General features: G+C 35.7%; 1 long non-coding RNA gene across 1 annotated transcript; it reads left to right on the top strand.

Annotated features, from left to right (window-relative positions):
* The first annotated feature begins 973 nt into the window (after window positions 1-973).
* Window positions 974-3691, top strand: LOC103339401 (uncharacterized). The gene is made up of 4 exons (XR_514681.3): window positions 974-1335; window positions 1433-1511; window positions 1645-1748; window positions 3357-3691. It is a non-coding gene; the product is annotated as an uncharacterized LOC103339401 (long non-coding RNA).
* Window positions 3692-7362: the final 3671 nt, after the last annotated feature.

Below are 7362 nucleotides of genomic sequence, written 5' to 3'. Positions count from 1 at the left end.
TCTCTATAGAAAAAGAAAATCTTACAAAATGGGCCTTTTAATAATATTGTAAACCGACCTTTTAATATATTTGTTTGTTAATCAGGCCGAGTTTAGTCTTCTATTTGCACCAAGATTAACAATTGTCAGTTTATCAAGCAGGAGGCCCAAAATTGCCCTGTGAGCTTCAGTTGGAATTTAAGCTGCCCAACTTAAATTGAACTTGAAAAAGAAGCAGGATGAGTCTCTCCGATCACCTCTTTGAAAGGTGGAGTTTCATCTGCTCAAACTCCAAGGAGGAATTTAAGTTTCATATAATATTATCACCGATACATATTTAGTATTTTGGAATTAAGATATGAATGAGATATATGAGAAGAAATTCTCAAGCATTGATTCTATTTATTGACATAGTTGATTATCTACGATACAACTTTTGGCCTCAAATTTGATCATTAAAACATAAAATCAAAGGACTCACTAGTGTAATGATTTAGGAGCAAATGATCTCTCATTCGAGTCTTAACATTCATGTAGTGTGTGTGAGTTCAATATTCTATTGTCCCTCTTAATAGAAAAGGTCCTAAAAAAACACATAAAATCAAATAAATTAACTAATATGACTACGTCCTAAAACAATCAATAAATGTAATCGAATTTAAATAAAATTGAGTAAAAGTTAGGCTGGACTGACGTATGATTTGTCTGCTACAGTTTTGGTCCTTTTCATAGGGGATGGATGGATGATTACCTAATGAGTTAATTGGCTTGTTAATTATGGACCTTCCTTAATGTCTGATTACTGTGGTATTTTAATGGAAATACAATTTCTACTTTATTTTTGATAGATTACATCATTACCAACTTGGAAGAAAGGAAAAAAAAAACAGGAATAACTTACTATTAAAACCGCGGAGGCTTTGTCCCACATCGAAGAATTGTGTATTTGACGATTTCTTTATATACTTTCGCTTAAGGCTTAAGCTCGTTTCCGCCAAATTTCGAATGTATGATGCTCTGATAATCCCTTAGACTTGTGAGGAGCTGCTCCACTTTTTTTATTTAGTCGAGTCAATGTTCAATATAGGATGAATAAACCCAAGATATGTTTCTTGTAGTTGAGTTAGGTGAGTATTAGTTTAGAAGTTTCAATCTTGGTTGTTTGAGAAATTCTTAAATCATAGATGGAAGGGTCGTTTTAGTCAGAGCGATGCTTAGATAAGAAAGGAGGTTGGAGGGCAGATTAGTATACTATTTTTCATGGGTCGGTGTCGATTACCAATTTGGAGTTGCAGAATGGGAGTTTGATTGTGCAGAAGTGGAGATTTGGGAGCTGGTTTGATGGGTTGATTAACGGTATGTGAAGTTTTGCTTTTGGTTGAACGTATTTTTGGTTGATTTTAATTGGTTTTGTGATTTGTGGACTGAGTGTGTTTCGTTTGAATTTTTGCAGGTGAGGCTTACACTAGAAGAGCCTGAACCTGGCTCACTGTTGTCAAGCTAACACATTCGGATATTCCCGAGGAAGACAGGTTGGTTTTGATTTGAGCTTTTAATTAATGGGTTCTTCTCAGTTTATAGTTTCATTGATTGGGATTCTGTGAGTTTTACTGTTTTCTTATATGCATTGCTGATTGCTTTGATTTGGTGCCTTTGGTAATGTAGATATTGGAATGCAACTGTGGTGGAGAATACAGAGAGAGTTTGTCGGGATCTTTTTTTCCAGAGGATACGGGCATGTTTTTGGTTTTGGAATTTGACATACTTGGGTAGGGTTTCTCTTGAAGTGCAGAATTTGATGATTTTGGATGCATAATTCAGATATAATGTTTCCTATCGAAACAATTTGCCGATCGCAATGTCATTGATTGACAGGTTGTCTTTAAAATGTGTTGTCAGTCCTGTCACGAATTCAGCAACTAAAAATCATTGTGGCAATTGGTGAAAATGAGAAAGAGTTGTGTCTGATTTGTCTCGTTGGATTGATTTCTCGTACTGTTAATAGTTTTGCTTTTGTTTTTGTTTTTAAATCTTAACTATTCACTTTTCATCACTGCGTGAAATAAGGGTTTGTTTCTCAATGCCCTGCATAAGAACTGTGGTTTTCACATCTGTGCTGCATTGGAGTTTCTTCTGTCATCTAAATAGGTGCTACTGCATTGGAGTATGTTCTTTACTTGTTTCATTGATGTTAGCAAATGAACATATATATAATTGTTATCTTGTTTATTACTTCTTAGCTGTTAAATCACAATTACTAATGGGGAAAGAGTATTAGAGAGGGGAATAAATTATGTTGCTAGCAAGTTGAGAATTATTTTCATTCTTAAAGACCTCGGAAGATCATTTTTAGAACATTCCCGATTGAAAACATCAAGTTATGTTTCAGGTTGACTGGTTTGTCAGGGTTCTAAGATCTTGATGTGTAAGGGAAAGTTTAGGTTTTGGTGTTGGTTTTGGAGAGGGGGTTTGTGTTGTATAAGATGCTATCTGATGTCCTGGGCTATTATTTTGTCTTAGTTCCTGAGCGCTTTGTTGTAAGCTTTTAGCTGTAGTGTTCACCTTTTTCTCCTCTCATCTATGGAGCTTGCATTTTCTGCCAGGTTACCAGGATGAAGGTTTTAGGTTGTTTTGTAGAACAGTGCTGGTTATGTATGGAAAAGAGTGTCATGAATGAAATTAGGGTTGCAAACTTACGAGTTGAGCTTGGCGAAATGTGGGAAGCTATTAGTATAGTACGAGATTTTGAGAGGTACAAAAGTGCTGGTTTAAATGTGATGGTCATGATTTTTTGTCTCGACCACAATGGTGTTCTGTTCCTCGTCCTTTGAACTAGTCTCAAGCCTTTGTGGATAAGGATTTGCAATTCTTGTAATAGCAATGTTGAGTTTTCAGTTTACAAATTTGTGTATTTTTTTTCCGGGTAGATTCATCTGTAATTCTTCCATCTGGTGATCATGTTCAGTGGAGAGACTGAAAATAGAATGGGATCATGACATCTGAAGCCTGTGTTACCTGCACTTTCTTTTACAGAAGTACAAGAAATAGAAAGACCATAAAACATAAGCGTCATACAAGTTTTTGGATTATTTCTCTCATTCCATCAAGTACAGGCCACGCTTCACAAGGGAGGTACATGAAAAGTCTGAAACCTAATTTTCATGAAATTTCTTTTGTATCCTGACATTAGAGTTTTTTGTTTACATACACCTATGTTCTTGGCTTGAATTTCATGAAAACAAAACCATGTTGTTGCCTTGAATTTCTTTTGGTTTATTGTCAGCTTGGGTGATAACAGCGCCTATGTTCTTAGGTTGAATTGGCAACTTATTGATATTTATGGACTCTCATGCCTTGACTGACTCATATCATGACAGGCTCCTTGAGCTTTCACGCTTGCACTCATGAATCTCTCTGAAGTCCATACTGTCTGTTACTTCAAAAACCATGAAGCTGATGGATCGTTCGAAGTGATTGTCGGAGTTGCTTCAGTTTGAGAGCTAGAAGGTAGTGAAAGCCATACCTTAGAAATGAATGGCTACATGTACTGATAATAATATACAGAGGCTGAATTAAGATTTTGTCTGCTACAGTTCATAGGGGATGGAGGGATGATTACCTAATGGGTTAATTGGCTTGTTAATTTATGGACCTTGCTTAATGTCTGATTACTGTGGTGTTTTAATGGAAATACAATTTCTACTTTATTGTTTTTATAGATTATATCATTACCAACTTGTCAGAAAGGAAAAAAAAAACGAAGAAGAAGAAAGAAACCAAAAAAAAAAAAAAAAACAATGGAAGTTGTAACAGGAAGCCGCCTGGGCTGGGCCGCATGGCATGAACCCATGATCTATGCTAACCAAGCATTTTCAAAAAATTATAGACGTCGATCATTGCGGGGCTTGAACTAACGATTGCAAGCTTAAGAACCTAGCGAGTTACCAAGTCAGTTACAAGGGAAGTTGTTGATTAATTGCCGCTTTATTCGTCTTTGTAGAGTCCCACATCGGGGAACTGTAACAGTAATTTACACTTTAAATATAGGGGTTTGATTGATAATAGCACCAAGGCCTTGAGGGAAAACCCCACACCTATAATGAAGTTCTGTTGGGCTTGACCAATCTATTGGACTTAGGTGGCTAAGTTGGGGACAATATCGGTGCTAGTTGGTGGGTTACTATGTGGAGGTTCGGTATCGACATGCATAAGTGCTAGTAGGGTAATCCTACATGCCAACACACATAAGTGTTCAATAAAAAAAAAAAAACACATAAATGTGGGCGGGCTTATGTATTGATTCGGTACCAATTTGGCATAAAAGGGGCCCACTATAAATAATATTAATCTAATAGCACCGAGGCCTTTTGTAAATTTTTTATTCCACGTATTAAATTACATATTAAATTTCCTTTTCACAAAATAGCTAGAGACCCAAAGACAAAAGGCAAAAGTTGTGATTGCTTATGATACTCTTCCAAAGCGCATCATCTTCCACAATTGTAGTTCCGAAGGCAATTGGATCACATAAACTATGGAAACTTTTCACCATAGCCATCTTTCTCGCTTTCAGAAAACAGTTTAACTAATAGGCCATGAAAACATTATAAGCTGGAAGCGTTACCTTTATGTGTTAGAACACTAAATCAATCTATGCGGTGTCCTTTCTTTTTCTTCTTTCTCCGTATTTTTGTATGTTTTTTTTACAAGCGATATTGAGAGTGATGGGAATATTAAAAAAAGGGACCTAAAATAGAGGAATAATTGCTCTTAAACACTTAAACTAAATCCCTTTATAGTCATATTACCAACGACTCCAAGATACTTCAAGCATAAGAATTAAGTGCAGAGTTGTCAAATTTATTTGGAGTTAGAAACCCTCTAATCATTACTAATGTCGCTAAATATACAATAGGTATCGATTCGTTACCAAGTAACAACTATACCAATTCATTATGTTTTTGCATTTCCATTGAAAAACTATAGATGAAAAGAATGGAGGATCCTTGGCCACTCAAGGCAAGAGGTATAACCCCGAAAACAAGAGGAGGAGAAGAACAAGAAAAACAAAACGAGAAGCCCGCAATCATTTTGCTCTCGATAAGATTTCTGAACCTTTACAACCACAAAACTAATGATGGCCTAAACATTGCGGCTTTTCAAGTAATAAGCTAGGGAATACATGAAAATTTTAAAGTGAATAGTGTTTATTTTCCCCAACTTTGTCACTACCATGAAAGTGAAGAAGCAGCATGGAGTCACTGCTGCTATCTAGCTGGACAATAAAAGAAATAAGAAACGTACAGAAGAAAGAATTTGAATAATTAGAAACGGGCATCAGCCCAGCCGAACCATGTGCAACCCAAATGGTCAGTAGCAGCGGTTTCAGAATTTGGAAGTTGAGTAAGCAAAATTTATATGTTGTATGGATACGGATACAGGTACGGATACATTGATACGGAAAATTTTCAAAAACTAGGATATGTGTATGGCACCGATACAATGATTAAAATAATATAAATAGCAAAATTGATATTGTATCCATCATGTTATATCATTCATCAAATAAGATATATATATATATATATATATATGAATCAAATACATTTTGATTATAAAAAAAACAATTAATACATGTAAAAACAATTAGCAATTGCTCAAGTTAAATTGTACTTGAAGAAGAAGCATGATGAGTCTCTCCGATCACCTCTTTAAAAAGGTGGAGTTTCATCTACTGCTCATATAATATTATCACCGACACATATTTAATATTTTGGAATTAAGATATGAATGAGATATATGAGAAGAAAATCTCAAACTATTGAATTATTTTGTCTTATTTGATTTGACAGCTGTAGTGTTCCTTTTTCTCCTCTCATCTATTGATTATCTACGGATGAAGGTCAGTGCTGGTTATCATTGAAATGGGTTGCCTCGAGTTGAAATTGAAGCTGTATAATTAGAACAAAAGTGCAAATAAATTTTTTGTCTCGAAACCACAATCTGTTCCTCGTCCTTTGAACTAGTCTCAGGCGTGATAAGGATAATTCAATACAATTTGAGTTTTCTACTTTGTGTATTTTTTTTCCGGGTAGATTCATCTATAATTCTTCCATCTGGTGATCAGTTCATGGAGAGACTAGAATGGGATCATCATTAAGCCCGTGTTAATTTCTTTTACAGCACTTTCTTTTACAGTAAAGAAAGAAAGACCAAAAAAACGATACAGAGTACAGTGCCACGCTTCACAAGGGACATGAAGAAAACCTATTTTCATGAAATATCGACATGGTTTTTGTTTACATACACCTATGTTCTTGGCTTGAATGGAAGCTGTAACAGGGAAGCCTGACTGGCTGGGCACTCATGAATCGCATGGCATGTTTGCGAGCCCATGATCATGGATAAACCTAATGGGTTAATTGGCATTTATGGACCTTGCTTAATGTCTGATTACAAATGGAAATACAATCTAAAAGATTATATCATTACCAACTTGTCAGACTTGTCAGGGACGGGCCGCACAGCATGATCAGGCATTTTCAAAAATTATAGGCGTCGATCATTGCGGGGCTTGAACTAACGATTGCAAGCTAACCTAGCGAACCCAGCGAAGTTACCAAGTCAGCAAGGGGAGTTGTTGATTAATTGCCGCTTTATTAGTCTTTGTAGAGTCCCACATCGGGGAACTATAACAGTAATTTACACTTTAAATATAGGGGTTTGATTGATAAGAGCACCAAAGGCCTTGAGGGAAAACCCCACACCTATAATGAAGTCTATTGGGCTTGACCATCTATTTTAGGTGGCTAAGTTGGGGACAATATCGGTGCTAATTGGTGGGTACTATGTGGAGGTTCGGTATCGACATATAAGTGCTAGTAGGGTAATCCTACATAACACACATAAGTGTTAAAAAAAAAAAAAAAAACACATAAATGTGAGCGGGCCTATGCATTGAATTTAAAAGGTAGGCCCACTATAAATAATATTAATCTAATAGACCGAGGCCTATTTTTTATTCGATATCCACATAGCTAGAGACCCAAAGACAAAAGTCAAAAGTTGTGATTGCTCATATACTCTTTCAAAGCGCATCATCTTCCACAATTGTAGTTTATTCAAGCCACCAAAGGCAATTGGAGCACATAAACTATGGAACCTTTTCACCATAGCCATAAGAAAACAGTTTAACTTAGGCCATGAAAACATATAAGCTTTACCTTTAAAACACCAAAAACTCAATTAAACGATTTTTGTATGTTTTTTTTACAAGCGATATTGAGAGTGAATAGTTAGATAATTCCTTTTATTTATTATAGTCAATACCAACGACTATATGGTCTATGTCTTTTTATAATGTCGCTAAATTACAATAGGTAT

The sequence above is a fragment of the Prunus mume genome, linkage group LG8, assembly GCF_029339155.1.
Source record: "Prunus mume cultivar Tortuosa linkage group LG8, ASM2933915v1, whole genome shotgun sequence".
NCBI lineage: Eukaryota > Viridiplantae > Streptophyta > Magnoliopsida > Rosales > Rosaceae > Prunus > Prunus mume.
This window is presented reverse-complemented; position numbering and strand designations above follow the sequence as displayed.